Raw genomic sequence first — 24,460 nt, forward strand, 5'->3', positions numbered from 1 at the left:
AAATATATTTTAAATAATAAAAAATTATATTCTTACTTGAAATTAACATGTATTTTAAATTAAAAAAATCACATTCTTACTTGAAATGAAATTAAAGGCTATCCTATCTGGCGTGGTTTTGAGGGTGATAAGCACGCCAGAAAGTCCTATTGGCGCGGAAAATCAAGCTTTAATAGCGCCAATTTCGTAAGACGCGTCGATTTTGTTTCTGGCGCGGGTATTTCGCTGTCGCGGAGCGCCAACCTCTTTCTCTTTGGAAAATCTGCAATTTTTGCAGATCGACCTTGCCCGGTGGTGGCACTTTGAATTTCCGGATCTGTTCGGTGGCAGCAGATCGGAGTAGCCCGGTGGTGGCACATTGAAGTTCCTGATCTACTCGGTGGCAGCAGATCGGACTTGCCCGGTGGTGGCGTATTGGAGTTCCTGATCTATTCGGTGGTAGCAGATTGGACTTGCCCGATGGTGGCGTATTGGAGTTCCTGATCTGTTTGGTGGCAGCAGATCGGACTTGCCCGGTGGTGGCACATTGGAGTTCCTGATCTGTTCGGTGGTAGCAGATCGAACTTGCCCGGTGGTGGCGCATTGGAGTTCCTGATCTGTTCGGTGGCAGCAGATCGGACTTGCCCGGTGGTGGCGCATTGGAGTTCCTGATCTGTTTGGTGGCAGCAGATCGGACTTGCCCGGTGGTGGCTCATTGAAGACTGATTCATCAGAGGATCAGAAATTTATCAGTCCAATATGAATAACAGTGATGAGTACTCTCTTAAGCCAGAAAAGACGTGGTCTATTATCAGGCCAGTAGATTATTTGCTCAGGGAGCAACGGTTGCTGTTAATTTTGATAGGAATCGCCATCACATCGACTTTCTTTATCCTTCAGCGTGGTTTTTTGGCTTCTAATGTTAATGAAAATGGAAGGTTTGTGCCCAACAAACCTCATCAGGTTGTTTATGAGATGCCTGTTTCTCGGTGTGCTCAGTATCATTCGGGTTCGATGGTGAATTCGGGGGCTAAAGTGCTCCTAGGTTTGAAGAGAAAGTCCCTGCGAGTTGTCGTGACGGGTGGAGCTGGCTTTGTTGGCAGTCATTTACTTGACAGGCTCATGGCAAGAGGCGACAGTGTTATTGCTGTCGACAATTTCTTCACAGGAAGGAAGGAGAATGTTGAGGTTCGGAGTGCTCGAATTTTTAATCCGCGAATGTGCCGTGATGATGGTCGGGTTGTAAATAATTTTGTTGCTCAGGCTTTGCGCAAGGAGCTTTTGACAGTCTTTGGAAATGGGAAACATACACGGAGCTTCCAGTTCGTTTCTGATCAAGTTGAAGGCCTTATGCGACTTATGGAGGGCGAACATGTTGGTCCTTTCAATCTTGGGAATCCTAGGGAATTTACAATGTTAGAACTAGAACAGATTGAAGAAGGAAAGGATGACTCTAATAGTGATTGGGACATTCCATTGCTAATGGGAGAAAACAGTAAGGAAGATGAAGAGCAGGAGCAGAAACAAGAAGAAGAAGTAACGGGAAATGTAATCAATAATGCAAGCCCAGAAAATGCTGAAATAGACAGATTTGAGGTAAGTCCCCTACCAAGGAGATCAAGTAGGAATACTCGATTACCTTCTAAATTGAAAGACTATGCATTAATGTCAAAGTTTTTAAACATTGTAGAACCTGCAAATTATGAGGAAGCAAGTAAATATGATGTATGTAGGGCTGCAATGTATGAGGAAATAGAATCAATAAATAGAAACCATACTTGGGATTTGGTTGAATTGCCTGAAGTTAAAACCCCCATAGGATGCAAATGGTTGTATAAACCAAAAATAAATTCAAATGGGAGTATAGAGAAACTTAAAGCTAGACTGGTAGCAAAGGGTTATTTACAGAAAGAGGGAATAGATTTCGATGACACCTTTGCTCCTATAGCCAAATTAAACACCATTAGAATGCTAATTTCCTTAGCAAAAAAACACAAATGGCAGCTACACCAACTAGATGTTAAGTCTGCATTTCTGAATGGTGACTTGAAGGAAGAAATTTATTTAGTACAGCCTGAAGATTTTGTGAAAAAGGGATAGGAACATCTTGTGTGTAAATTGAAAAAGATACTTTATGGTTTAAAATAGACACCTAGGTCGTGGTATGAGAAAACTGACTCATTTTTTGTACAGCATGGCTTTCATAGTTGCTTGAATGATCCAAATCTGTATACCAAGTTTAATAAACAGAGGCAAATTAGTTTGATTTCTTTGTATGTAGATGATATGATTGCAACAGGGAATGATAGCAATCTGATCAAAGAAATCAAATGTCACAAGTGTATGAGATGGAAAGACTCTGGACAAACCTTTCTTACTGAAGGGAAGTATGCCAGAAGCTTGCTGGAAAGGTTCAGAATGGTTATTCTAGCATGCTTTTCAGATTCCGATTGGGCAAGTAACTTGGATGATCGAAGATCTATCACAGGTTACGCATTCAACATTGGATCTGGGGTCATAGCATGGAGTAACAAAAAGCAGAGCACTGTAGCTCTGCTTCATCGAGAGAAACTACTATCAAAAGAGATATGTGTTGAATATTGTAAAACTTGTGATAACATGGTTGATATGTTTACTAAGCCTCTTGGGCATGTAAAGTTTGAATTGTTTAGAGGGATGCTAGGAGTTCAGGATAATCCTTTCTCCATTAAGGGGGGAGTTGAAAATAATTAATATTATTTTGTATTAATAGAGAAATGGTTACACCAATTGTAACGTATCTCCTTAGTTTAGGATTTGTTCCTAGAGTTTAGGAGTTTGGTTGCAACTTCCTAATATCTAGTAATGTACTTAATGATATAATTGCTCATTTGATGCAAGTAGAGTGTATGGAGAGAGATCTCTTTGTATGAGTGCAGTCTCCAGGTGTAGTACTCACCTGTGAGCTGTAACTCTTTCTTTTTTCAATTCAAGTCTGATTTTTATCTGTTTTGACAATAGTGTTAAATATATCTCTTTCTTGAAGATATTCCTGGATTTTTTATTTTTTATTTTTTTCTTTGGGATTTTTGGTCAAATAATATATACATTCTCCTTTATTTTTTAGGTAATAAAGGTGTCCATATATATAGCCCCACTATGAAGAAATGAGTTCCTTATTGGTTGGAGTGAGAACAAATGTAGCAATGAGGACAATGAAACCATTACTCGATTTTTTCATTAAGTTTTGAAGTTCAAGGGTTTCTAAAAGAAAAGCAATGTACTCTGTTAAACTTCACACTTCACAGTTCCAAAACAAGATGCAATGGTATAAATGAAAGGAAAAAGGACAGTTTGTCCTCATAGAAACAGGAACCAAATTAGTCAAAGGCAGACCTCCATTGTAAAATCACTATCGGAGATTATTGCATTGTAAAAATTTACTTTATAAGAAAAGAGTCCCCTAAAACAAAATTACAAAATCATGATATTCAATACCAGGCTTCTAGCATCGCTCTCCCACCCTATTAACATATAAACATATATGTACTACATACATGCTATAACTTCCTACATCCATCCACACCCAAATCATTTAAATACATGAGAGAGAAAGAGCGCGCTCTGTAGTGCATACAAGAAATAGATCGGATCAGGGGTAGAAACAATCCATCATGCTATATATAGCCGAAGAAGAGGGCAACGAAACAGACAACCATCTTTCAAATTTAGCAGGCTTGTCCCATCGCTATCCCATCCTATTAACATATAAACATATGTGTACTACATAGATGCCATAACATCCAACAGCCATCCACACCCAAATCATTTAAATACATGAAAGAGAGAGCTCACGCTGTGCCCTGAGCTTAAGTCGCTGTGTAATGTATACAATAAATGGATCAGGGGCAGAAACATTCCATCATGGCCGAAGAAGAGGGCGGTGAAACAGATCGAGACAACCATCTTTCGAATTTAGCAGCAACAGAAGTGTTAGCATTATTTGTAAAACTCTTAACTTACAGCCCAAAGATCATCAATACCGAATATTTCACAAACAGAACTTTATATGAGATGACATACCTTGATCAACAGCGGAAGATGTAATGGCTGCCATCTACTTTGATCTGACTCCTGACTGTTCCTCTTCTTCAGAATTCGGTTTCTCTCCTCTTGCCCTCACTTTCTTTATGTGCTTCTTGATGGAGAAGAATACAACTCTTGTGTGTGGGAGAGAGAGGACCCAATCCTTTATATATTATTTAACTTTAAGTCTGGTACGTCCATCATATACCAATTCAACACTTTAATGCTTTAATCCTTTAATGCTTTAATGCTTTAATGCTTTTAATTATAGAATGACTTAATTAGTTGGGTCACATTAAGATTTAGAAACTTCCATTTAATTTCTAACATTCTCCCACTTGACCCGACTATTCATAATATTAAGTGTTGAACATCATACCATGATAAATTGCTGAGAGTTATGGCGGTTGTGCACTATTAATTCAATGCATTCCCTTCCATATACTACAATACCAACAATCCATCAATTCATACTCATAATTTATATAAAACAACATAATGGTCCACATAATTTCTTATATCATAATGATTAAACATAATATCTTTATAAGACTCTTTCTTGTTTAAAATTACATAAAATACGTATTACTACATTAAAACAAGAAACACATGATTGTATATCAGAAACACATAAAAGAGCTCAGAATGTCACACATCAATTATCATTAATACAACCAAGACCCATTCTTTGAACATGTTCCTTAAATTGTCTTGGTTGTAACCCTTTCGTCAAAGGGTCTGTAATCATAAGTTCTGTCCTGATGTGCATGATTGACATTCTTTGTTTCTGAACCTCATCTTTCACAACAAGATACTTCAGTTCCATATGTTTGGCACCTTTAGAGTACTTGTCGTTCTTTGAGAAAAATACTGTTGCAGAGTTATCACAATAAATTTTCAGCGGCTTGCTAATGGTGTCGACAACCGCAAGTCCTGAAATAAAGTTCCGCAACCATAATGCATGAATTGTGGCTTCAAAATATGCCACAAATTCTGCCTCCATAGTGGATGAAGCAATGACAGTCTGTTTCGCACTTTTCCATGATATGGCACCTTGAGCAAACATAAACAGGTAACCAAAAGTCAATTTTCTAGTATCGATGCATCCAGCAAAATCTGAATCGCTATATCCAATCACTTCCGATTCATTGGATGAGCATGTAATCTTTCGTTGAGAGAAATTCCTTAGTCTCATGCAATATACTTAAATTATTTTCAGCAAGCAAGACGTCATCAACATAGAGGACCAGATAAATAAACTTGCTCCCACTGATCTTTCGGTATATACAGTGATCAACCGTATTTTCCTTAAAACCAAAAGATGTAATAATGGTATTGAACTTAATATACCACTGTCGGGATGCTTGTTTAAGCCCATATATTGACTTCTTAAGTTTACACACCAATTGTTCTTTACTTTCTACAGAAAAACCCTCAGGTTGATCCATATAAACATCCTCATCAAGATCTCCATTCAGAAAAGTTGTTTTCACATCCATTTGATGCAACTCCAAATCATAATGAGCTACTAATGTCATTATTATTCTTAGTGAGTCCTTTTTCGAAACAGTAGAAAATGTCTCCTTGTAATCAACACCATCTTTCTGAGTGTAACCCTTAGCAACAAGTCTAGCTTTATACCGTTTGATATTACCACTAGAGTCGTGTTTGGTTTTAAAAACCCATTTGCATCCGACTCTTTTACAGCCATGTGGTAACTCAACGAGATCCCAAACTTCATTCTGTTGCATGGATTTCAGTTCTTCTTTCATGGCATTAATCCATTCCTTTGACTCTTTACTTTCTACAACATGTGAAAACGAAACTGGATCCTTATTGATTCCAATATCATAATCTGATTTTTGCATATAAACCACATAATCATTAGAAATAGCTGACCTACGATTTCTTTGAGGTCTTCTTAATGCTACTTGTTGTGGTTCATGCATATCAGCATTATGTAAGTCATTTCCTTCAGGAAGTACTTCTTCATTTATATGTTGTTCATTATCATCATGCTGTTATACAACAGCTAGAACAACATCCGGAGTAATAGTAGATGGAGGAACTATTCTAGGCAATGTAACATTTACCCTTGTTTCCTTTATTTCTACTATTTCTCTTCTAGTACTCCCACTGACTTCACCATTCTCAATGAATCTTGCATTACCAGTTTCTACAATTCTTGGACTATGATTAGGACAGTAAAACACATACCCTTTAGATTTCTCAGGGTAACCTAAAAAATACCCACTGATCGTTCGAGAATCTAATTTCTTTTCATGTGGATTATAAATTCTCGCTTCCGCTGGACAACCCCAAACATGCAGGTGTCTTAAGCTAGGTTTCCTGTTAGTCCATAACTCAAAAGGAGTCTTTTTAAACAGCTTTACTAGGAACCCTATTCAACAAATAATTAGCGGTTTTGAGAGCATACGACCACAAATTCTTAGGTAGTGTAGAATCTGACATCATACTCCTAATCATATCTATTAACGTCCTATTGCGCCTTTCTGCTACACCATTTTGCTGTGGTGTACCTGGCATTGTGTATTGTGCACATATGCCATGACTTTCGAGGAATTTTGCAAATGGACCTGGACACTGGCCTGACTCATCATATTTACCATAATATTCACCACCTCTATCAGACCTTATGATTTTCACCTTTTTATCTAATTGCCTCTCAACTTCCTTTACAAATGTCTCAAGGACATTCACAGATTGAGATTTTTCATGAAGCAAATAGACATAACCATAACGGGAAAAATCGTCAATGAAAGTGATGAAATACTTTTCTCCATTAAAGGCTGGAGTGTCCATAGGTCCGCAAATATCAGTGTGTATTATTTCAAGAAGCTGGCTGCTTCTAGTGGCTCCTTTCTTATTATGTTTGGTTTGTTTACCTTTAATACAATCCACACATAATTCTAGATCACTAAAGTCCAAATTTGACAAAATTTCATTACTTACTAATTTCATCATTCTTTCTTTGGATATATGACCTAGTCGTTTATGCCACAAGAAAGCAGAATTTTCATTCAACCTGCTACGTTTACATCCAACATTATTTACTACATTCAACAAGGAATTCGCATAAGTGTCATTCAGTTTCAATTTATATAAACCATCAATTAGAATACCAGAACCAACATTATCAGTATTCTTATATAAATCAAAACAACCAGATCCAATCATACATCTAAAACCAGAAATATCCAATTTACTTGCGGAAATAAGGTTTCTAGATAATGAAGGTACATAAAGGGTACTGTATAAGTCTAATACATATCCACTTTCTAGAATTAGACGATAAGTCCCAATGCCTTCAATTGAAGATTTCATTCCGTTTCCCATAAAAAGAAAACGATCTTCATTTGGATTTATGGTTCGGATCGTAAGAAATCCCTGCATATTGTTGGAAACATGAGTTGTAGCACCAGTATCAAGCCACCATGTATTAATAGGAACTTCAACTAAATTTGATTCAAAACATACGAAAGATAAATCACCTTGAAATCAAAAATGAAATAACTATAAGCTCATAACTAACGCGATTCAGATATAGACATAATAGTATAATATAGCACTCCTTTGGGTAGATACTATCTTATACTTAACATAATTAAATACCAAAACATAAGTAGGTAATAAATATATTCAATTAAATAGAACTGACATCTTTGGATGATCAATATTTATTTAATCAAAATATCTATCAAACCTCATCATGTCAACTAGTTGTAGAACAAGACTTTCCTTTGGGTAAGTTCTCAGGTTCTATCATTAGTGACGCCAGTTCTTAATTGGTATTATGATAACTGGCAATTTCTATCAATAATCATTATGTCACTTATGCACTAAATGATTATTCTGATTTTGACCACTTTGGTGATTAACAAAATCATAAATCTCATGTGCATAAATAATTTATAACACATACCTTATGCAAAACAACATTCTGATTTTGACCACTTTGGTGATTAACAAAATCATAAATCTCATTAATGTTCCAAAAATGACTACAAAAGCAAGCCAGATGTGCATCCAGTAACATAAGGCACAACTTATTGAAAGATGGCATAGGAGCATCTAAAGGAAATATCTTGCGAGTGAAACTATGTCCCCTTCACCCTTCGATGGGATACTCTGTTTCATTCAATCCTTCACAAAATGCCTTTCTGATCTGTAAACCACTTTATAAAAATATTTATCAAACGCCAGTTTTCAGGCGATACAAGACCAAACAGCTTGATTATTAGTTGTAAGTGAAAATGAAATAAGTCCGTATATGCAGTCATGTTACCTTCTGACCGCTCTTACACACAGCGATGCATACGGGAGTATTTTATGAGAATGGGTTTCACTGTTAATACAAACTAATAGATCATCTGGAGCTTATGAAGCTCGGGGCTCAAACACATACTAACTAGGCACCCACGTTCACACCGTGGCTTAGGAGGTTCCACAATAACCCTTACACTGAACAAAACAAAACAGTGCAACCCTAGGGTATAACCTCGGACCAATGCACAAACCAAACATGTAATACTGAGCTAAAATCTCGACTACCAGACTAGAATATAATAAATGTGATCTTAAAGCGGATTTATTCATTCATCCAAGAATCGATCCTTAGCTTTTAGGTCAAGAACGAGTCGTTGAGATTTATTGGATCTCAGTCAGAGGTGCGAGTGACACATTATAGACTTGAATCATTAGAATGAACGAGCCAATACAGTCACCATAGAGTAATTACGCAAGCACTGTGATCCGATCATAGCAGCGAGTTACAGGCTATAAGACCCTAGCCCATTATTGTAATGCGATCATGCAATGCGATCATGTAATTTTGTTGATGGGATTTTTGTCTCAATCACATGAGTAAAGCATAGTAATATTACAGTAATATTTCGGTTTGCACGCTTCTGCCGAAAGTAAAATTAAAGAAAAACACAGAGGTCCAGAATCCCCTTCAGCATCGACATGCACAGCTTCAAAATCTTGACTAATCAAATTTCCATTATATTCATTCGCAAGGGCAATCATAGGAAATATTCAGTTATTGATTGGCTCTGATACCAAATGTAAAACTCTTAACTTACAGCCCAAAGATCATCAATACCGAATATTTCACAAACAGAACTTTATATGAGATGACATACCTTGATCAACAGCGGAAGATGTAATGGCTGCCATCTACTTTGATCTGACTCCTGACTGTTCCTCTTCTTCAGAATTCGGTTTCTCTCCTCTTGCCCTCACTTTCTTTATGTGCTTCTTGATGGAGAAGAATGCAACTCTTGTGTGTGGGAGAGAGAGGACCCAATCCTTTATATATTATTTAACTTTAAGTCTGGTACGTCCATCATATACCAATTCAACGCTTTAATGCTTTAATCCTTTAATGCTTTAATGCTTTAATGCTTTAATGCTTTTAATTATAGAATGACTTAATTAGTTGGGTCACATTAAGATTTAGAAACTTCCATTTAATTTCTAACATTATTTTGCACTCCTGCCAATAACTCCAGCTGATGAGTTGTGGACTGCCATGTCAACGCCGGCAGTTGCTCAGTACTCGGAACTCCCTGCCTCTGCTCCTCCTTTTGTGAGGTCCCATCACGCAGCTTCTGTAACTCTTCACACCAAATTAGTGCCACAATAGACATTTTGTCCCCAAACTCAAAACAGAAAGAATGATTATTTAATATCCTCACTCACAACACTCGCAAAATCCTGCTATCTTGCTACCGAAACACTGTTAGTACATACCAAGCATATCTTTATTTTATATGTTTAATTATTTATAAAAATTACATTTTATTAAATTTATTATTTATTATTTGTTTTTTTTTTAATTAATTTTATAATAATTTATAATTGAGCATGGTTTTGAGAAGCTTCTATGAGCGTAATTTTCCAACCAATATTTTTATGACAATGGTTTGAATAGTGACGATGTGTATCACATAAAACACATAGATGCTTTGTATGTAGTGATTTATTTCATTTCTTAACATAATCTAGGAGATAAATCTAAACCATCGTGATGGTTTTATCATAGTGCCATCCATAAGATAAATTAGACTCCATAATACAAGGAGCTTTGGGCACTGATAAGTGGGGCCTTCTTACTTGCGTTGTTTGAGTAATCCCTCTTTTTTTATTTTCTCATGTTAGCCTTTTCTAGACTTGCCTCTTTGCATTCATCTTCTTTATCAACCAATTTATCACCCAATTCGTGACCTTGGTTTGTCTTCCAATCTCAATACTCTGTCTTCCTCTTTGGTGATCATTAATAGAGACGAGTACAACGCTAAGGAATTGGATATTTTCTATTGTAGCATACTATTCCTTTCATAAGGGAGGACATTAATGTGTTAAGAATGAAGTTTAAGTGGAAAAACATTTTTACCAGATGATGAAATAGAAGAAAATGTTTATTTTTTAGTATTGGATATTAATAACACTCGTTCAAGGTAATTTAAATATATCTAAACTATTGATTTGTATTGTCAAATTATGACAAAGACAATCATGAGCAAGGTCTTGGTAGAGAAGAGTGAGGAAAGTGTTTATCTTTGAGTATTGGAAATTGATAACACTCGTTCAAAGCAATCTAAATACATCTAAACCATTGATTTTTATTTGTCAAATTAAGACAATCATGAGCAAGGTCCTGGTAGAGAAGAGTGAAATGGTAGAGGAGTGAAATATAGTAAGAAATACTCCTCACCATTGACGCTTAATGACTACAATTAAAAAAATCAGACAACAAAGTGTCCACCTTGCTCATAAAGTTACAGACTTGAATGTCCCTGCTACTGATGAAGAGGAACAGTATATTGAAGCCATCCAAGTGAATTCTCCTACAACTTTAGTGATAGGCTAATTAGTAGATTTCCATATAAAATTAGGCTTTTTACTTTATACAATTATGTCATTATAGTCAAGCTAGTTATTTTGATAAAAACTTTGTGTTTATGCTATTGGTATGATTTGAAAAAAATCGTGTCCAGAAGATTAATAAAAAACCAGATTCCTATATTTCTTATGGTTTTTCTTCGTCCTAAATATTTTCTCTTTGTCTTCCTCTTCCACTTTTATATTTAATTATTATTATTTTAATTATTCATAATATATTGATATATTACTTATATTTAATAGAGCCATAATATTCTATAAATATAAAGTTGAAGATTTAAATATATTCAACCATATTAATTCTCATAATTGGATTTTTTTGGTTTTAGAATATAAGTATATATTAAATTTTATTAAAATATGGTTTTTTTTAGAATATAAATTTATTATAATTTATTTTATATTAAATTATTAAAATTGTGATAATATTTTATTTTGATTTTTTCTTATTTAGTTATTTGTCTTGTCATTGTTTTAACTATTTATTTATGTTTAATTTTTTATATATTTAATTATTTATAAAAATCATATCATATTAAATTTATTATTTATTATTATTTTTTTAATTAATTTTAATTACTTTTATGTAATAATATTAAATTTAAATTACTTTTTAAAAGTATTTGCAAGTTAGTGTTATGTAAAGTTATGGGAAAGACATTCCCGCTTCAAAATCATCATACTTGTTTGGAAATTTTCGAGCACGTGTAGAACTTCATAAAGGTTGTTAAAGTGGTTGTGATGGTTGCTCATCTTAAAAAATAGGCTCAAGAACAAGCTCTTCAAGAGAAATTTCTGGTCTTGCAGAAACATTACTATCATCCAAATTTTCTTCACCAATAACATTCTCATGAGTCAAATATGGAAGAACCACAGACTAATCGAGAATGAGAATCCCCCCTTTAGTGTGTGGAACATCAATTTCAGATTCAAAATACAACTTCTTAGATGCAAATTTCTCCAAATGAGCCAGTTGTTTATCAACAGTGGAATTACTTTTATCTTATTCAAGGAAAATAACATCTCTGGAAAGAATGAACTTCTTGTTCTCCTCATCATACAACCTATAAGCTTTGGAAGTAGCAAAATATCCCAAGAAAATACATTTGCGACTTCTAGCACCCAACTTGTTGCGTTGATGTTTAGGAATTAATGCATAGCATAGAGAACCAAATACACTAAAATGTTGAACATCAGGAAGACGATTATACCACATTTCATAAGGATATTTATTATTGATGACAGAAGAAGGACGACAGTTGTGAATATAAGTTTCACAAAGCACTTCTTATCCCCAAAACATCAACTTAAAATTCTTAAAGAACATCATAGATCTAAGCATATTAAGCAAAGTTCTATTCATACGTTCTGCAATTCCATTCTATTATGGATTATAAGGTATGGTAGTCTGATGTTTGATTCCATTACCCTTCAAATATTGTTCAAAAACATGAGAAGTATACTAGCCACCATTATTAGTTCTGAGAATGCTTATATTTTATTGAATTTCAATTTTAATCATCAAATGAAAATTTTTAAAAACTTCAAACACTTGTGACTTATTGTTCAACATATACACCCAACACATTATCGAGTAATCATCAATAAATGTCAGCACATATTTATTTCCATTTGCAGTTGCAATAGGCATAGGTCCACATAAATATGAATGTATGAGACCTAATTTTCGTGAATATCTGAAAGAAGAACTATGAAAAGGTTGTTTACAATGCTTTCCTGGAATACAAGCATCACAAGGTGTAATTTTTCTTGGAACTGTAGGAAGACCTTTAATACCTTGGTTTTTCATAATTCTGATTCTTCCATAATTGATGTGACCAAATCGAGCATGCCCCAACAAGCTAGGAGACATGATGTCACTTTGCTGCGCCAAAAAAGTAGAACTTTCACAAGAATTAGTATTACCATTTAACTTTAAAAGCGTACCTTCTTCTACACCAGTCATAATAATTGCATGATCAGATGCTCTTCTTATCTCGATGACGCCATCAAATATATGAATAGAATGCCCCTGCTGCCAAATATGGATAAGAGACATCAAATTTCGCTGAAACTGTGGAATATAAAGTACATCCTATAGAACATAATCTGCAAGATTTGGTATATTCAAACGAATAGAACCAATGCCAGATGGTTTAATTTGAGGCTTGTCAGCAAAGTAAATAACACCATCAATATAATCACTGAATGTTTCAAAAAAAAATCTCGCCTAAATGTCATGTGACAAGTGGCTCCTGAATCTGAAATCCAACTATCTCGCCATGAAGAAAATGTAGTGTTGAAAACATCATTAATATTAAAATTACAGTGAGCAACAATGTAATGTGCAGACTCTAATGATTTTCCCTTATCTGATGGTGGTTGATCTTTCTTTTCATTCAACTATTCTCTCCTTTCACTGAATTTCTCCCAAGGGATTTTATAGTTAGTAGCAGTATGACCAATTTTACCACATCTAAAACATTTGATAGTTGGTTTATCATTAAAATTCCTTTGTTGTCTATCATTTTTTTGTTTATCTCCCTAATTATTTTTTAGCCTCGCCTCTATAATTTCTCCTACCACGACCTTTACTACTTTTGTCACCTCTAGAAGTTTCAACATGAGACTTCTAATCCTTTTGTGCAAGGCACAAAGTTTCTACATTAAAGTTAGGTGGAGCTTCTTTCTTCCCAAAGGCCTTTTCTCTCTAAGTTATTTTGCTTACTTGTAATGTCTTTTAACTACCCACTAGCTTGGAGAGATTCAAAATAGTTTGGAGAGATTCAAAATAGTTTGAATAGATAGGGTGAAGGAATTTTATAAAAGCTATAAGTTGTAAATCTACTTTAATTCTAGTGGCTTCTAAATCATGAAAAATGGTTTTTATTTCAGAGGCACTCTTCAAAGGGTCATTATCCTTCATCTTCAAATTAAACAAATTTAACAATAACTGAATAATTTCGAGCTCTAAGTGTAAATCATACAATTCTTTCAACTTCTTTAATGCTTCGAATGCAGTACCACAAGAAACGATATATCTTCTTACCTCTTCTATCACTGATGCAGTTATTAATGCATATGCTTTGTTGTCTTTTGTCTCCCAAATTACATGTTGCTTCTCATTATCAGGTGGCTCTGGTGCAATTTCTTTTCCATCACTATCCTTCTTTCCTTGACAAACTTCCCACAAATCATTAAAAACAAGGGCACTTTTAAGCTTTCTAAACCACTCTTGATAATTTTCCTTCCTATTAAGAACAACTCCAACTATGGAAACTATTGAAGTCATAACTGTTATGCAACCAAGTATTCTTCAAATCCTTTCAAATTAAAAATGTATGCAATACTTCTAAAAAGATATAACTTCGTTTCTCCTCTTGTTTCAAACAAAGTTGGCTTTGTGGTTTAATGGTAAGTTTCAAAAATAGCCTAGCAAAGAGCTAGGTTCAAATCTTATTAGCCTCCAAATATTTTATTTTACTAATGGCCTCTTTAAAAATATGTATTTCAAATCACGAGAAAATTGACCATTTTCAATTAAAAATTTAATACAAATTTAATTCAAATCATGATTAAACTCTTCTTTCAGAAATTTTACTCAAAATGTAGATTGACCACTTTTCAATTAAAAATTTAATTCAAATTTAATTCAAACCATGATTAAACTCTTCTTTCAGAAATTTTACTCAAACTCTGGATTGACCACTCTTCAATTAAAAATTTAATTCAAACCACGATTAAACTCTTCCTTCAAAAATTTTACTCAAACTCTGGTCCTTCAAAAAATTTATTGTGATTAAATTCTTGTTTACTGTTGTAAATGCAAATACTATCCTTCTGAAATTTTACTGTGATTAAACTCTTGTTTACTGTAGTAAATGCAAATATTATTCTTCAGAAATTTCACTGTAAGTAAACTCCCGTTTGATGCAGTAAATGCAAATAAAGCCTCTGAAAATTAGAACAACAAGGGGCCCTTGGATGCATGGAACTTACACTTTTAACAAACAATCCAACAATTCTTGGCATTCAACTTAGTCGTGGAATTTTTCATTGAGAAAAACAAGCACTCAAAACTCCAACATGTATTTTAACTTCCAAGGATATGTTAAAAAAAAAATTATGCCATTGAATTTCTTCAATCATCTTTCATTATGACCAAAATATATAAAAATTACAAAGAGTCAATAGTTTGGTCATCCCATTGCATTGCTCCAATGGATTAACCTTCTGTTGCACTCTATCTTCACAGTCTTCACGCTCTGCGTCTCCTTTACGCCATAGACTTCAAATACATGGAGTTTAGAAACAACTCAACTAAGGCTCTGACACCACTGTACAACCCAAATAAACTCCACAATGAAAGAACACAATGAAAGAAAGTCATATTAATGATAAAATTACTTATTTATACATGTGCAATCTAGGTACGAGACAATTGTGTCTCGGTAACTTATTAACCATAAAAACGAAATGTAAAACTATTTATATATTATACAATAACAATCCCGAAGAATTAGTTAACAGAAATTGATGAAATCTAAGATTTAAACCTCATGAAAAAAGATCTAAGTAAGGCCTAGTGAAATTCAATACTAACTTAATTTATTTAAATATTACTGCGATGCTCCATAATTTTACCAAAACCTTCCCTAAACATCAATAAATAAGTAGTGATAGTAACCATATATTTGATTCATAATTTTTTTTCTCACCGTATTCAATTAATTATTTATATTTTGTTTATTAAAAATTTATATTATTTTTCTATTAATAAATCCATATAATTAAGTGATGACGGAACTAGACCCTACTGGCCAGTGTTGAGTATTTGCAATGGTATGTATAATCAAAATTCTTATATTTTGTACGTAGTATTCACCAAGCAATTTAACCATGAAAATATTAATCTCTATGTAGATTTAGAGATGTATATTTTTATTAGGTGCAAAAATATAATAATTTTGATTAAACACGATACTTATCACCATCAGTGGAGTTGACACCCATCACAACCTAATTGTGTGGATTTGTTAATATGTAAATAATACAAATCTCAAATAAATAAATATAAAAAATAATTAATTAATATGGAAAAAAGATATGAATAAAACATAGCATTATGATTGATTGGCGGTTCTGGAAGGTTTCTTATTAGAACTTTGGATGGCCCTAATATTGGGAAGAGTAGTTTTTTTCAGGACGAAAAAGCATAATTGTATTTATATAAGAAATATAAACATAGCATATATGTACAAAGACATGAGAGGATATATGTCTCATATAGATCAAACTAAGCAAAGGGATGGCGAGATCTTGCCACAAAAAAACAAGCAAAAGCCATACAGATGGCCATCATCAAAGCCTTCCAGAAAAAATACGCTGACAGCCATGAGAGATATATGTCTATATTAATCTAACTGAGCAAAAAGAAGACGAGATCTAGCCACAAAACCAAAACAAGAGACCATACAATCGGCCACCAACAAAGCCATCCAGAGAGCAGATATACTGACATCAAGCCTGGAGAACCTGCGGCCACTGGAAAAAGAAACAACATCATACTGAGAAACAACATAATATAGAAATCTAAGACCATCAACATCTGGAGAGACAACATAACTGAAGGGAAACAAAACCAAAAGATAAATGAGAAGACCAGAACCGAAGTAAAGGAAAGGTTAAAAGTCGGGAGGAAAGAAGTCCTGTATGGAGAATATTTTCCCTTCATGAGAAACCTGCAAAAACCATAAACCTGGAACCGCCTGAAGGCCCTTTTTTGATAAAACATCTGCCTGCTGATTTAGAGCCCTGTTGATGTGATGAATGGAGGCTCCCTCTGATCTATTCCATAAGAATTTGATCCTGTCTAACCACCCGACGAGCTGAGGCTTAAGAATGTTATTCTTACCAAGCACATAATCCACCATAACCTTCGAATCTCCAAAGATGGAGACATCCTGTAGATTAAGAAAGAGACAGAAATTTAGAAGGCCAGCAAGGGCCATCACCTCAGCTTTGCTGTTGGATCCTCTCCCCCCATTCCAGTGAATGAGGAATTGGCTATTTTCATTTACCCAGATGATAACCCCACAACCACATTGACCTATTTGTTCAGCTCCATCAAAAAAAGCCCTTGGCATAGACGACATCTTCTGAGGGATCTCATTACCGTTCTGATTCAGCTGCTTGGAAGGAGTTTGCGAGATTGTTTCATAGATGGAAGTAATGATGGAGAAGATTTCCAGAAAAGGGGAAGTATTGGGAAGAGTAGTTTGGCATTGCACTTAGGAGAGGTTACTTCATCACGTAGTTTGATTGGCTTTTCGCCATAATTGTGTTAAACTATAAAAGGGTTGAATTTTCTGTTTTATAGTATAATTAAATACATATAAAGAAACCAATAAAATGTATGCCAGGTTTTTAAAGTGGACAAAATCTGGTATGTTTCGTGCTCCTATTTTCAGGATTAAATGTTTTTATTTTGACCAGGTATTGCCATAATTTTGAATTGATGTATACTTTCCCATCTTGATAAAACTCCATATAGACCTCATACTTGTCTTATAAACAAAAATGATGTAAAATTGAAAATACTTTCTAATTAAGACACTATGTTGGGGATATAATCTTGCTCATATGTATATACTGATTTTTTTGAATATAATGGAAATACTATACAGCTTTTTCTTTGGCAAAACCAAAAAAAAATCGGCAAAACCAAAAAAAAATTAAAAAAAAAATTAAAAAAAATGTAGGGAGACGCCAATAGGAAGAATACTGATTTAAAAGACGAGTCCATATTTTTAAAGTCTAAAATGTGATAAGGTTCACGGTCTATAAAATGAATATTTTTGAAAACTATCCAATTGAATATTTTTTAAATCTATTAAAATTGGGATTTGAATCTAACGGGGAGGATTATAATAAATACATTCAAACACCTAAATTAAACTCCAATTATAATAAATACACTCAAACACTTAAATAAATTCAATTGAAAAATATGAGTAATTCAAATTGGTCTCTTAACTCTTTATAGAATAGGAAATTGAAAAAACCTAGTACCGATGGCAAGCAAAGGATTCGATCCCTCGCCTTTCATCCGCAAGGTAAATTTGAGGTGCAGGTTTTGATTTTTCACACAATGGGGTCGGATCTCGATGGTTCGTGGGTCGGATCCTGCGTTGGGAGCGTGGGAAAAGAAGCAGAGACTGCAAACGCAGCCTTGTCTGCAGGCCGCGGAGGTTCTTGGTTGGCATACAACCCTCATCAAGCCGCACGATATCTCTTGCAATTACAGTCATCTTATCTTTGACGACCAGCAAATCTGCCTCAGATCGGGAACCGGCAAAAGCTATGCTTTCGCTCTTCCTCAAGGCCTCCCTGATGAAGGCTCTGTCGAAATATTCGAACTTTGGCAGGAAAAAGAAGATGAAAAGGCCCCGAACGCACGGATCAATGGCACGAGGGGAAGAATAGAAGGAACCTGGGACGCGGCAGGGTTGGGGATTGCAGTTTTTCATAATGATTCGGTTGTTGCATTCAAAGAAGGGGGACTGCATGTTGCAGATCTGCTCCCTCTCACAATGGATTGGCACAAATACTGCAGATCCGGGCTGGATCCTTCCGATCTGACCAATATTCGAGAACACCCAGAACCCAGGCAGCAGATCGGTGGCAATTTGCATCGATCGAGCAGAGGGGATGCAGATCTTGACATGCAAATGGAAGATCGACCCAATAAGAGGTTAGATCTGGAAGACTGCCTACAGCCAGAGCACATGGCAATCAGCAGTGACATCGGCTTAGGCAGATCAGGAACTCAGCCAAAACCCAGACTTCAGGTAACAACAACTCGTTTTCAGATTTTTATTAAAACCCCTGAGGGGAAATCCTGGATAGTATGGGTACATGCAGGAAGCACTATCATGCAGCTGAAACAGCAAATTTGGGCATTGACCGGATATCCTGTTCAGATCCAACATTTGGTCAGTGGTAGGTGGTCTCTCCAGGACAGTAGAACTTTGGAAAGCTACGAGATTAGTCCAGAAAAAACCATTGTTTTAAACCTCAGGCTGAGAGGAGGGGCTCTGCCTCAGGGACAGCCAAGCTTCTCAGGAGGAGACAAGGGGAAAAAGACAACATCTCAGCATCAACCCAAGGGAGGGTTCTCCTACAAAAACATTCTACAAGGTAACAGAGATTCAGGGTCCTCTCCAGATCAAGGCGGATATATACCCAGGCCATACATAGTAGATCAGCTAGGGCAAACTCCAGCCCTTAACTTTGATTCTACAGGGCTTGATGATTTCGTTAAATCTTATGAAACGCAGGCCCTAATCTGTCGCTTCAACAGTTTTTGGCCAAAACCATCGGATCTATTTCACTGGATTTTCACCAGTTGGACCATGGAATGTGATATACATTTATGCTCCAAGGGGTTTTTCATAGTTAGATTTGCATCCAGGGAAGTCAGAGATACAATCATCAGTGCTGGACCTTGGTTCTGGGGAACGTCGGGGTTGTTCATGACTCCATGGTTTCCAGATTTCGATCCAAACAAAATGACTGTATCCAAAGTGCCGGTCTGGGTCCGTCTATACAACCTTCCCCTTCACTTTTGGAGTGAACGAGTTTTGGAAGGAATTGGGAACAGCATAGGGAAATACATCAAAACAGATCTGGAAAGGATTGATGAAAGGGTCTTCACTTTTGCACGCATATGTGTGGAAGTAGATCTAAGTAAAGGGCTGCCAGACAACATAAGGCTGATCTACAAACAACAAAATTGGCTGCAAGCACTAGACTATGAAAATACAGCTTTCAGATGCAGGCTATGCAGGCAAACAGGACACCTGCAAAGCACATGTCCAGAAGCCAAGAAAGCAAACAGTAAAAGAAAGCAGAAAGGGAAGCAGAGGAAAGGATGGCAATTTTCTCCCCCTAACTCAGAAGACGAAGAATCAGAAGCAGAAGAGGAAGATACCCCCGCAGAGAAAGCTGAGGTATCCCAAGAAATGGAGACACAGAAGGAAACTACATCAGACAACAAGGCTTCACAGCTTCACCCAAATCAGGCAGAGAAGGCAAACGAGGATCAGAGCATGGGAGGGATCAAACGACATCACCACTCAGATACTTCGGATTCAGACAAGGAAGCAGGATCTCAGAAAGCAGAAACACAGTTAGTCATAGCTTCGATCGAGCCCACCCAAGGAGAGTGGCGCAAGGTCGAAAAGAAAAAGGGAAGAAAAACTTGAAGTGTGAGTTTTTACTCACTACCGAACTCAGTTTTTCTTGCCTCCTCCTTTTTTCTCTTTTTTCCCTTTCTTCTTCTTCATCTGCACGTTAGCTTTGTAACGTTGCGTGGGGTGCGAAAGCACTCGAGCCCAATGGGCGTCTTATGGAAATGCTTCAAGCATCTGCTAGTGTAACTTTTCATTTTTTAAATAAAAAGTTACCGATTTTTCCACTGGAAAAAAAAAACTCAATTGAAAAATACAAAAAATTAAACTCAGTCGACGAAAACCAAAAAAATGGTAGAAGAGTTAAGTCTTATCATAATAATTTTATAATATAAAAAATAATAAAGTTAGGTTTTATTATAATAATTTTATAATATAAAAAGAAAATAAATAAATAATATTAGCTAAAAAATAATATGATTCCTTTTATTATTATTTTTTAAGCTATGATGAGATTATTGTATTAAATCAATTTTCCATAATGGAATGGAAGACCGTGAATATAATAAAAAAAAACTTGTACAACCGTGAGTATATTAAAAAAATTTGGAGGCCAGCTATATTTATAATTTCAAGACCATATTTATTGTCAATACCTATTAGCCCAGCTAATGGATACAAGGTCTTTAGAGGTGTAGATTTTCTAAAATAGTCGTAACACCGCATAGCCGATCCATATTAATTGATAATTGTGAAGGAGGGAATATCATTTCTCATTTAGAATCTTGTGTCCAAGTCTCACAATTGTGAAAGAGGGAATACCATTTCCCATTTGGAATTCTGTGTTCAAGTTTATACTCTCATTGGCGAGTTCTATTGCAGAATTGTCCATTCTCAACACATTAAATAAACTAATATCACAGAAAGATGTTGATACTATCAATAATCCTTCGTGATTTATAATATTGAAACAAAAATTTATGAATAAGTAATAGATAACTAGTTGTGAATTCTAAAACACCACCAAATATTTGTTATTTGCTTCTTTGGCCACTTGCATACTCATGCATCCCATATATAATTGATATGGTTAAATTATTTGATGTATGAAAAATAAAATAAATTTATAATAAAATAGAAAATATAAATTAAATTAAAACAATGAATAAGCACATTAAATTAATAATAAAATGGATGAATAATAATAATAATAGCTTAAAAAAATAATAATAATAACAGCTTAAAAAAGATTAAAGGTTTACCGTGGCCCGATGCTTCCTTCCATTTCGCGTACCCGTTTATTCGCTCCTCATTGTTTCAAATAGCTTAAAAACAAAAATAAAAGTACATCAATTAAGAGATTAAAATATTAAAAAACACAATAAACATTTTAAAGTTAAAAGAATAAATAAATTTCACAATTAAAAAACATCATTTCGCGTTCCCGTTTATTAGCTCCTCCTCGTTTCAAGGAGGTTAAAAAAAAATTAAAAGTACATCAATTAAGAGATTAAAATATTAAAAAACACAATAAACATTTTAAAGTTAAAAGAATAAATAAAATTCACAATTAAAATAAAGTATATTAATTAATAAGGATGAAAAGAGAAAGTAGAAAAAAGTATATTAAAATAAGAATAATAATTTTAAGTTTACAGAGGTGTAAAGTAACGGTGGCAGTGTCTTCTGTTAAGGTATTTCATGATGTGAAAGTCACCGGTTTGAAATTTTATAGGAAAAAAATCCAGCCATGCTAAGGGCTAGTGTGACCTAGGCTAAGTACGATCCACATGTTATTTTGACGGCTTAGATGTCCCTAGTTCGTGGCTACTCAAGCCATAGGTTAGGTGTGTCAGTGATCTCAGGACCCACATAACCTAGCAAAAAAAATTATAACTCTAAATAAAAAAAATATAAAATGAGAAAAAGAACCTTTAAAATGTAGATTGTTAGGATCACAAACCGAGAGAAGTGGTGGTATTTAAAGACACCATCACTGGTATCCCATTGATCGCCAAGACCAATTTACCTGGAGTCTTTTTGTCTTAAATAGGTCATATTCCATTTAAATATCATGGACACTTCACCAAGTCAATTTTACCTTAAACCATCCTATTTTCTTTTAAAATGAAAAACTTCAAAAAGATTTAATTAAGTTTATTTCAAGTGATTGGGAGGAGTAATTCTTATTTTCCCTACCCAAATTCAATAAGTGGAAATAACATATTGAGTTAATATCAAATTCAATAAGTGGAAATAACATATCGAGTTCATATCAAATGTACAACTATTATATTTAAAACATTATTTATCATTTATAAAGTGAATATTACATATATAAAATATCTAGATATGGATCTAGGCTAGATCAAGTATTAATTATAATTACATTTATAAATCTAATTCTTAATTTTTAATATTTTATTTTATTTTTTTGTAATTTGACCTAGTCAAAATGTTTTATTGACCAACTTAGATCTATCTTAACCCAAATCTATGAAGCACCGAGAGGGATCAAATCTCTCAAGGTGCAAATGTCTTTTTTGAGTGCAAAACTTGAGGAAATATTTCACATAGAGAGATTTGATCCCTCTCAACACTTGATATATCTGGGTTGAGATGGATTTAGGCTGGTTTCAGTCGTGCGCGGTCACAAAAAATTTATTGAACATCTGATTATTCTAATCATTTTAAATATGCTAAATATGTCTAATATTCATCTAGTCATTTTAATTATAAATTTGCTTGATTATCTTAGTTTTTTGAGATGATAGAGACTGTTAATGATGAAAAATGATGAAATAATTTTTTTGAATGCAAAGTGACATTGTAACAATGTTGAATGATAGAAAATGTGAATAATAAGAATGTAGTAAATTACAAATAGTCTTCACTGTGATCATTTTCAAACTATTTTCTTCTATTGTCCTTATTATTACACTTGTTAATTTCTTCATCTTTTCATGTCAATCATATGTAAAGAGCGGTTGAAAACATAGACCATTCAAATATTTAACTCAAGATTTTGTAGTAAATGTCATACTTTGTCTCTCTCTCTCCAATATTAATAGTATCTTTCTTCAATGTCAATCATTGTAACTTATGGAGTGTTAAATCCTAAGTAACTTTCAATGGTAGTTTTTTCTATTACGTCATTTGAATGCAAAGTGACTAACAATGTTGAATGATGAAAACGGGAATAATAAGAATGTAGTAAATTACAAATAGTTCACAGTTTCAAGAAGCAAACATGTCAGGTAAGTGGATATTTTATTAAGATGAGAATTCAAGTATTTTATTTAAATGATTAAATTACTGTAACATAGAAATCAATGCACGTCATCAATAATGTTTTTGTGTTTACACTGAAATCAATGTACATTATTAATCTAATTAATTTGAAATTAATGTACATCGTACATATAGTTACATCAAATTAGATATCAACATATACATTGAAATCAATGCATCCAGTGCACGAAATCAAATGGGATTAAAAATCAACATATACAATTAAATCAATGCATCTAGTGCAAACAATCAAATAGGATTAGAAATCAACATCTACATTGAAATCAATGCATCTAGTGCAAGCAATCAAATAAGATTAGAAATCAACATCTACATTGAAATCATTGCATCTAGTGCAAGCAACCAAATAGGATTAGAAATCAACAAATATAGTGAGATCAATGTATCTAGTGAAATCAATCAAATAGGACCAGGAATCAACATCTACACTGAAATAAATGCATCTATTTAAGTGAAAACCCAAAATATTCATGACTTTCTAAATCCAACTTCTTTTACCTTTTATAAAATCCTTACTTCCTCCTTCCTCTATGGTTAATAATATTTAATATTATATAATATATGTATTTGTCTCTATGTGTCTCTTTCTTCTTTCCTCTTTCTCCCCCCTTCATATTTATGTCTATATCCCTTCCTATCGCTGTCTCTCTATCCCCCTCCCCTCTCCTCTCCCTCCCTCTCTCTCTCTCTCTCTCCCTCTTTTTGTCTCTCTTCTTCCCTCTCTCTGCGCCCTCCATCTATATTTATATCACAAAATCTATGAGCAATTCATAATTCCCATATATTAGCATTTTTTCTAGACTCAATCATAGTGTATGTATAAAAAAAATATGCAAGAAATACGGAAAATAATTAACGAATATGTCAAGGACAATACGACACACTTCAAAATTTATAGAACAACAAAAACTCTTCCTTTACTTGTTAGGTTTAGACTAGATAAATTGGCCCTCTAAGATATTTCGTACTAGACATTTTTACGGTGA

At 34.3% G+C, this 24,460-nt stretch overlaps 1 pseudogene; it reads left to right on the forward strand.

Moving 5' to 3' along the window:
• The first annotated feature begins 738 nt into the window (after nt 1-738).
• Nucleotides 739-17,478, forward strand: LOC149261741 (UDP-glucuronic acid decarboxylase 2 pseudogene; annotated as a pseudogene).
• Nucleotides 17,479-24,460: the final 6,982 nt, after the last annotated feature.

Source organism: Pinus tabuliformis, chromosome 6 (genome assembly GCF_031772625.1).
Source record: "Pinus tabuliformis cultivar Carrire ecotype Pingquan chromosome 6, CPIR1, whole genome shotgun sequence".
Lineage (NCBI taxonomy): Eukaryota > Viridiplantae > Streptophyta > Pinopsida > Pinales > Pinaceae > Pinus > Pinus tabuliformis.